The following is a 10,126-nucleotide window of genomic DNA, read 5'->3' as shown; positions in this document are numbered from 1 at the left end:
GCCATGGCCCCTGGGGATGTCTCCCCCCTCAGATGACCTTAAACAATTTCAGGAGCTATTTAAAAGGGTAGCTTTCACGCAGGACATTCAAATGGCAGAGGTGCAGGAGAAACATCACAAACTCCTGAAAAATTTGAGACCCCCAGCTTCATCCAAAATTGATATTCCGCTGGACGAAGCCATTATGGAGTCAGCCACTACCATATGGCAGACTCCGGCCTCTATCCCGCCTACGAACAAGAGAGCGGATAAGAAGTACTTCGTCCCAGCAAAGAGCATGGAGTTCCTCTTTAGTCACCCACAACCAAATTCTTTGGTGGTCAAATTGTCCCAGCAGAGGTCGAAGGCTTCTCAGTACAAATCGGGGGGATCGGACAAAGATGCTAAGAAGCTAGAGCTGTTTGGCACGAAGGTATATTCCTCTTCTACCCTGCTATTGAGAATGGCAAATTATGCGGCACACTTAGCAAACCATAATTTTGATAATTATTCCAGACTCACTCCCCTCATGGATTCACTTCCGGAAGACAAAAAGCCAGTGTTAAAGGTGATTGTTCAAGAGGGCTACGCAGCATCGCGGACGGGAGTCCAGATTGCCCTGGATGTGGCGGACACGGCGGCACGTTCAATGGCTACAGCAGTGGTCATGCATAGAGAATCCTGGCTCCAGACGTCTGGTATCCCTAGGGACCTACAGGCAAAGATCGTGGACCTTCCCTTTGATACACAAAAGCTGTTTGCAGACTCAACCGACTCGGTCCTCCACTCCAGTAAGGACTCGAGAGCTACACTTAGAACCTTGGGCATTTATACTCCCCCATACAGGAAGAAAAAATTTTATCCTCAGCAAAGACGCTACGCTTACCAACCACAGCATGCTCAATATCAACGGGGCTACGACCAAGGGCGCCATCAACAGCAGCAACAGTACAGAACTCCCAGGTGACGTTCTCAACAAAGCCGTACGCCCTCGGGACAGGCCCAAAGGCAACAAGTTTGACGGGTATGTCGGGGGCTGCACTATCAATACCATCGCTCAATGCCACTCTCATCTCATGTTCCATCAGCGCCTCAGACCGTTCCACTCCCAATGGCAAAAGATCACCACAGACAAATGGGTGCTGGAGATCATAGCCACGGGTTACACGATCCCCTTCCAGTCGCTCCCACCGACAAAGCCTCCCGCCAGGCCTCACCTCAGGGACGCTGCCCACGAGGCGAGGCTCAAGCAGGAGGTGGATCACCTTATGTTCATAGGGGCGGTGGAAAGAGTGCCGGAAGAATTCCAGGAGAAAGGTTTTTGTTCACGCTACTTGCTCACAGAGAAGAAGACAGGAGGCTGGAGGCCCATCTTAGATCTTCGGGGCCTCAACCGTTACTTGCGCAAGCAATGTTTTCAGATGATCACAGTTGCCTCAATACTCATGGCACTGGACGATGGAGACTGGTTTGCAGCCCTCGACTTACAAGATGCTTACTTTCATATAACAATCCACCGGGCACACAGACGCTTCCTCCGCTTCACGGTCGGCAAGGAGCACTTCCAGTACAGGGTTCTTCCGTTCGGCCTCTCCTCGGCCCCCAGAGTCTTTACCAAAACCCTGGCAGTGGTGTCAGCCTACCTGCACAGACGGGGTGTTTATTTTCCCATATCTGGACGACTGCCTGCTGAAAGGGGCCTCGAAGGCAGAGGTCTTACGCATGATACGCGTCACAGCGGACACGTTTTCTTCGCTGGGCCTAGTTATCAACCTCACAAAGTCAAAGACCGAACCCACACAAGATATAGAGTTCATAGGGGCACGCATAAACTCTATCACAGCAAGGGTGTACCTACCCGACGCCCGCTTCCGCGCCATCAGTTCGCTGGTGCAAGTCATCACATACAGCCCCACGGTGCCGGTCTTAATGTGCTTACAGCTGCTGGGCCACATGGCGGCAGCGACGTTTGTGGTACAGAATGCCAGGTTCTTCTACGAGTGTCCCCGTGGGTGCTCCACGTTAGGTGTCGGGCTCGCCCTGGCGCCACAGGTCGGATCTTTCCAGCAGTTTCTGCCAGACCGCGCATGCGCCGGCGCACGCCGCTCCCTTGCACGCTCCCGGCCACGTGCGCGATCCGGTCCCCGCCAGTTCCTCTTTAACTGCCATCGGCTGCAGACGGAATCCGCTCAGGCTACGGCCAGAGTCAGCATATTTAACGTTTTTAAAGTGTTTTAGAGTTTCTTTTTCAGTCTTTTAGATTGTTAGCTTGTTACTGTTTTCCAAAAAAAAAAAAAAAAAAAAAAAAAGGGAAGGAGTAAAGCTTCCAGTCTTAGTAACAAGCGGAGCACCAGAGGCCCGGGGACGTAGGGCCATCAGGCCTCCTGCCGCAGCAGGCTGAGTCAGAGGGGGGAACAGGCACAGAGAAGGTGCTAAGTACCCTATTAACATCTCAAAGACTCACCATAATGTCCTCTTCAGGATTTAAAAAGTGCGAGTCATGTCACGAAGCGATGCCGGCCTCCGACGGGCACAGTCAGTGTATAAGGTGCCTTGGGGAATCTCGTGTCACCCAGAAATGTTCCTTCTGCGCTAAGCTCACAGCCAGAGCAAGGAAGGACAGGGAGATGCGGCTCAAAATGCTGCTCTTTGACAAGGCCCTCCAGCCAGACGTGCCGGAGCGGCCGCAGCAGGAGGGACCCGCAGGGGCCCATAAAAGGAAAGCTGCCTCCTTCACCCCGTCAGCGCAAAAACGGAGGAAGCTCTCACCAACCCAATCCCTGCCGGCAGCCACAGCGAGCGGGACGGATGGAGCGCATAGCCCCCAGCCGCAGTTACAGCTGAGTGGCGGCGGCGCGGAGACGCACGTGGCAGAGGCTGAGCCTCCAATAATCAAACAGCCTCCCTGGACTGCGGGCAGAGCGGCGGCGAGGCAAGCGCCGGAACTGGTGGCACCGCAGGCAGCGGCACCGATGACCAGGGAATCGGCGGTGCAGAGCGCGCAGGCACGCAGCCTGCAGACACCGGGGGAGACCACCCGCGCAGCACCACAGCGGAGCGTGCCGAGCGCGGCGCACACAATGGTTCGCACAACAAGAAGGCAGGGGTCACCCCCAGCCTATCCTGAGCCCCCATCCCCCTTCCTACAGCCAGCCTCCCCATGGCTCGGACCACCTTCGCCCTTTTTGGGCTTTGAACCTTTGGAGTACTACCAAAAGTCAGTCTCTCCAGTATCTCAATTATCCAGACGATCTCGCTCCCCCAGGCACAAGGGGTATGCACCTCGAGAGTGGTCCAGGTCCCCATCTCAGGAGCAGTGCCCGTGTTGCCATGGTCGCCCCTATCACGCGGGGCATAGTCACCATAGGCATACTCCCAGGGAGAGATTCCCCCAGACGGTTCAATATCCCCGAGGGCAATCGCGGACGGGGACGGAAACGCAGGTATCTCAGGGGGAGTTGATTCTGGAACCCCGAGATTTTCCCTCGCAAGTATCTAGCGAGAGGATGTATCACCATCAACAGGACCCAGAGGGGTCCAGAGAGGCTTACCCTAGCGGTTCCTCGCTATCTTCCCCTGACAAGGCCACGGCCCCAGGGGACGTCCATCCTCCGGCAGATCTCAAACAGTTCCAAGAACTGTTTAAAAGGGTGGCCTTCACGCAAGGCATCCAAACAGCAGAGGTGCAGGAGAAACACCATAAGCTCCTTAAAAACCTGAGACCTCCGGCCTCTTCCAAAATAGCTATTCCGCTTGATGAAGCAATCATGGAGTCCGCCACCACAATATGGCAGACCCCTGCATCCACTCCGCCTATAAACAAGAGAGCGGAAAAGAAGTACTTCGTTCCGGCGAAGGGCATGGAGTTCCTGTTCAGCCACCCGCAACCAAATTCTCTGGTGGTGGAATCGTCTCAACAGAGGTCGAAAACTTCTCAGTACAAGACAGGGGGAACGGACAAAGATGCCAAGAAACTAGAGTTATTCGGCAGAAGGGTCTACTCCTCCTCTACCCTACTGTTGAGAATGGCGAATTACGCAGCGCATCTAGCGAACCATAATTTTGACAGCTACTCCAGGCTGACTTCCCTCATGGACTCGCTTCCAGAGGACAGGAAGCCGGTGCTCGAGGCCATCATGCAGGAAGGCTACGCAGCCTCGAGGACGTGAGTTCAGATCGCCCTAGACATAGCGGACATGGCAGCACGCTCAACAGCTACGGCAGTGGTCATGCGCAGGGAGTCCTGGCTCCAAACATCGGGTATCCCGAGGGATTTGCAGGCGAAGATCGTCGATCTCCCCTTTGACACGCAGAAGCTGTTTGCTGAATCAACTGACTCAGTCCTTCATTCCAGTAAAGATTCAAGAGCTACTCTTAGGACCTTGGGGATTTACACCCCTCCATACAGGAAGAAAAAGTATTACCCTCAGCAAAGACAGTACCAGTATCAACCACAGTGTCCCCAGTACCACAGGGGTTACGAGCAAGGGCAACATCAACAGCATCAGCAATACAGAACTCACAGGCGACGTTCCCAACAGAGCCGTGCGTCCTCGGGGCAGGGCCAAAGGCCACAAGTTTGACACACAGATCCAGGGCTGCACCATCACTACCATCGCGCAATGTCATCCGAAGCTATTATTCCACCATCGCCTCCGACCATTCTATGACCAGTGGCAAAGGATCACCACAGACAAATGGGTACTGGAGATCATAGCCACGGGGTACGCGATCCCCTTCCAGTCGCTCCCACCGCCACGACCTCCACCCAGGCCCCACCTAAAGGATGCCTCCCACGAAGCGAGACTCAAGCAGGAGGTAGACCGTCTCATACTCATAGGGGCAGTGGAAAGAGTGCCGGAGCAACTTCAAGGGAAAGGATTCTACTCCAGATATTTCCTCATGGAAAAAAAAAAGACAGGAGGCTGGAGGCCCATCCTAGATCTTCGGGGCCTCAACCGGTACCTGCGCAAGCAATGCTTTCGGATGATTACAGTCGCCTCTATACTTACGGCACTGGACGATGGAGATTGGTTCGCAGCCCTGGACTTACAGGACGCGTATTTCCACATAACTATCCACCCGGCTCACAGACGCTTTCTCCGGTTTATGGTAGGCAAAGAACATTTTCAATACAAGGATGTGCCGTTCGGCCTCTCCTCAGCCCCCAGAGTCTTCACCAAGACCTTGGCAGTGGTGTCAGCCTACCTGCACAGACAGGGGGTGTTTATATTCCCATATCTGGACGACTGCCTACTGAAAGGGGCCTCGAAGGAGGAGGTACTTTGCATGATACGCGTCACAGCAGGCACGTTCTCTTCGCTGGGCCTGGTCATCAATCTGGCAAAATCAAAGATAGACCCCACACAGGACATAGAGTTCATAGGGGCACGTCTAAATTCTATCACAGCAAGGGTTTATCTACCAAAGACACGCTTTCGAGCCATCGGTTCCCTCGTGCAGGTCATCACCTTCAGCCCTACGGTGCTGGTTCTGACATGCTTACAGCTGCTGGACCACGTGGCAGCAGCGACGTTCGTAGTACAAAACGCCAGGTTACACATGCGCAGCATGCAGCACTGGCTGGCGAGCGTCTACAAACCACCAGCACATACCGTTCACAGGGTGGTGTCGCCCACAACAGAGGTGCGCAGATCCCTGCAATGGTGGGTAAACCCCAAGAACATGCTAACAGGGGTACCCTTTCACCAACCACAAATATCGGTTTTCCTCACTACAGACGCCTCCCACATAGGGTGGGGAGCACACATAGGCAAAGAGGTGATGCAAGGACTGTGGTCCTCCACGGAACAGTCACTGCACATAAATATACTGGAGCTCAGAACAGTGTTCAACGCCTGCAGACATTTTCGAGACCATATACAAGGCAAAGTAGTCGGGATCAGTACAGACAATACCTCCACCATGTTCTATATAAATCGGCAAGGAGGAGCTCGATCCCGTGCCTTATGTGCGGAAGCAGTCCGATTGTGGAACTGGTGCATCGCCAACAATATAACCTTGAAAGCCTCGTACTTACCAGGTGCTCACAATGTGAAGGCAGACCAGCTGAGCAGGTGCTTTGCACTCACGCACAAGTGGCAGATCCGTTCCGATCTGCTACGACCGATCTTTCACACATGGGGTTTTCCCCAGATAGACCTGTTTGCCACTCAACACAACAAGAAGTGCCCACGATACTGCTCCAGGGCAGGACTGGGATGGGGGTCCCTAGGGGACGCATTCGCGATCTCGTGGAAGGGCCCCCTGCTTTACGCATTTCCTCCCACAGTCCTTATCCACAAAGTCTTGCAGAAAGCCAGGAGAGAGGGAGCCCAAATGATCCTAGTAGTCCCAACGTGGGATCGACAGCAATGGTTCCCCTTACTCCTGCGCATGTCGGACCGTCCACCGATGCCCCTCCCGGTGGCGCCAGATCTGCTCACGCAAGCTCAGGGGTCCATAGTGCATCCACACCCCCGAGGCCTACGACTACAGGCATGGTTAATCCATGGCTCAGCTCCCTAGAGAGCACATGTACGGAGGAAGTGCAACAAGTCCTAGAAAGTAGCAGGAGGACTTCCACCAGGAAGACCTACAAGCAGAAATGGACTTGCTTCACTGCATGGTGTTCTACCAAACAGTTAGCCCCTCTTGCTGTGCCTATACCTGTGATATTAGAGTATTTACTAGACCTCAAGAGAGGAGGACTCTCCCTATCCTCGTTAAAGGTCCACCTTGCCGCTATTTCGGCTTTCAGACATGAAGAGGAAGGGCACACGGTGTTTGCCCATCCCATGGTTACCAGGTTCCTCAAAGGGCTGGTAAACCTATACCCCCCTCGGAAACCACTTCCACCTTCGTGGAGCTTGGACCTGGTGCTTAGTGTGCTAACGGGACCACTGTTTGAACCTTTAGCCACAGTTTCCCTCCGTCTCCTCACGATAAAGACAACCTTTCTTCTCGCAATCACGTCAGCTCGCAGGGTGAGCGAGCTTGTGGCAGTTATGGCAACGCCACCCTGCACAGTATTTTCCAAGGAGGCGATAACCTTATGGCTGCATCCAGCCTTTGTTCCCAAAGTTTCTTCAGAGTTTCATATTAACGAACCTATAGTCTTACCCTCGTTTTATCCAAAGCCTCATAACTCCAACAAAGAGGCACGCCTACACCTCCTGGACGTGAGGAGGGCGCTGGCTTTCTATATAGACAGGACTAAGTCCTTCCGGAAAACGGATAGACTCCTAGTCTCTCTCGCTCCCAAATCAAAAGGAGGTCTCTCTTCGCAGAGAATCTCGAAGCACATCGTATCCTGCCTAAAAAAGTGCTATGAACTCAAAAAGACTCCTTTACTGGCCCCGCCCAGGGCTCACTCCACTAGGGCGGTGGCTACATCAACAGCCTTTTTCAAGGGCGTTGCGCTAAAAGACATTTGCAGAGCGGCGACCTGGTCATCCTATGACACCTTCGCCAAACATTACGCCCTTCACAGCGTATTCCAAGAGGATACCCGTCTCTCGACAGCGGTCCTCTCGGGGACAAGCTGCGCATAATCCGATTACCCACCTCCTATCTTGGGTTACTGCTGGGTAGTCACCTAACGTGGAGCACCCACGGGGACACTCGTAGAAGAAAGAGAAGTTACTCACCGTAGTAATGGTGGTTCTTCGAGATGTGTCCCCATGGGTGCTCCACCACCCGCCCATCCTCCCCACTTCGGATCTCTGTTTAGTGTTTTGCAGGAGCATCCGAGGCGGTTGGTCAAGGTACTGGCGGGGACTGGATCGCGCACATGGCCGGGAGCGCGCAAGGGAGCGGCGCGCGCTGGCGCATGCGCGGTCCGGCAGAAACTGCTGGAAATATCCGACACCTAATGTGGAGCACCCATGGGGACACATCTCGAAGAACCACCATTACTACGGTGAGTAACTTCTCTTTACACATGCAAAGCCTGCAGCATTGGCTGGCGAGCGTTTACAAACCGGCATCCCACACTGTCCACAGGGTGGTGTCGCCCACGACAGAGGTGCGCAGATCCCTGGCGTGGTGGGAAAACCCCAAGAATCTGCTAGTGGGGGTGCCCTTTCACCAACCACAAATTTCTATTTTTCTTACTACCGACGCCTCCCACATAGGATGGGGAGCGCACATCGGTGACAAGGTGAAGCAAGGGCTGCGGAACAGACACTGCACATAAACATACTGGAGCTCAGAGCAGTGTTCAACGCCTGCAAACATTTTCAAGATTACCTACATGGCAAAGTTGTCGGGATCAATACCGACAATACCTCCACTATGTTTTACATCAATCGACGAGGAGGAGCATGATCCCGTGCCCTGTGTGCGGAAGCAGTCCGATTGTGGAACTGGTGCATCGCCAACAACATAACGTTGAAAGCCTCGTACTTGCCGGGTGCTCACAACATGAAAGCAGATCAGCTGAGCAGGCGCTTCGCACTCACGCACGAGTGGCAGATCTGCTCTGATCTGCTACGGCGCATTTTTCGTACATGGGCGTTTCCCCAGATCGATCTGTTTGCCACCCAGTACAACAAGAAGTGTCCCCAGTACTGCTCCAGGGCAGGAGTGGGGCGGGGGTCCCTGGGGGACGCATTCATGATTTCATGGAGGGGCCCCCTACTTTTCGCGTTTCCCCCCACAGCGCTTATCCACAAGGTTCTGCAGAAAGCCAGAAGGGAGAGAGCTCGCATGATACTCATAGTCCCAACTTGGGATCGGCAGCAATGGTTTCCCTTGCTTCTGCACATGTCGGACCGCCCACCACTTCCTCTGCCGGTGGCGCCGGACTTACTCACTCAGACTCAGGGGTCCATAGTGCACCCGCACCCTCAGGGTCTGCGTCTACAAGCATGGCTAATCCATGGCTCAGCTCCTTAGAGAGCATGTGTTCGGAGGGAGTACAACAAGTCCTGGAATGTAGCCGAAGGACCTCCACCAGGAGGACTTACAAGCAGAAATGGACCCGATTTATAGCCTGGTGTTCCGCCAAGCAGTTAGCTCCCCTTGACGTTCCTATACCTGTAATACTAGAATACTTATTGGACCTCAGAAGAGGCGGGCTTTCTCTATCCTCGCTAAAGGTCCACCTCGCCGCTATATCAGCCTTTCGGCATACAGAGGAAGGGCCCACTGTATTCGCCCATCCTATTGTTGCAAGGTTCTTGAAGGGGCTGGTAAACCTGTACCCTCCTTGGAAACCGCTTCCACCATCGTGGAATTTGGACTTGGTGCTCAGCACGCTATTGGGTCCACCTTTCGAACCATTAGCCACAGTTCCCCACGTCTCCTTACGATGAAAACAACCTTCCTCCTTGCAATTACATCAGCCCGCAGGGTGAGTGAGCTCGCAGCAGTGATGGCAACGCCGCCCTGCACAGTATTCTCAAAGGAGGCGGTAACCTTAAGGCTGCACCCAGCCTTTGCTCCAAAAGTTTCTTCGGAGTTCCATCTTAACGAACCAATAGTTTTACCCGAAGCCTCACAGCTCCAGCAAGGAGGCACGCCTGCATCTCCTGGATGTGAGTAGGGCGTTGGCCTTCTACATAGACAGAACTAAGTCCTTCCAGAAAACGGACAGGCTTCTAGTCTCTCTCGCTCCCAGGTCAAAAGGAGAAGGTCTCTCTTCACAGAGAATCTCAAAGCACATTGTGTCCTGTATAAAAATGTGCTACGAGCTTCGAAAGACTCCTTTGCTGGGCCCACCCAGGGCTCACTCCACCAGGGGGTGGCGGCGTCAACAGCCTTCTTCAAGGGCATCGCGTTAAAAGACATCTGTAGAGCGGTGACCTGGTCATCCTACGACACCTTTGCCAAGCATTATGCCCTACATCGGGTATTCGAAGAGGATACCTGTCTGTCGACAGCAGTCTTCTCGGGGGCAAGCTGCACATAAACCGATCCACCTCCTTACTTGGGTTACTGCTGGGTAGTCACCTATTGTGGAGCACCCACGGGGACCACTCGAAGAAGAAAGAGAAGTTACTCACCTGTAGTAACGATGGTTCTTCGAGATGTGTCCCCGTGGGTGCTCCACCACCCGCCCATCCTCCCCGCTTCGGATCTCTGTCTAGTGTTTTTCAGGAGCATTCGAGGCGGTTGGTCAAGGAACTGGCGGGGCCCGGATCAC

Source organism: Carettochelys insculpta, chromosome 22, assembly GCF_033958435.1.
Source record: "Carettochelys insculpta isolate YL-2023 chromosome 22, ASM3395843v1, whole genome shotgun sequence".
Classification (NCBI taxonomy): domain Eukaryota; kingdom Metazoa; phylum Chordata; order Testudines; family Carettochelyidae; genus Carettochelys; species Carettochelys insculpta.
This window is presented reverse-complemented; position numbering follows the sequence as displayed.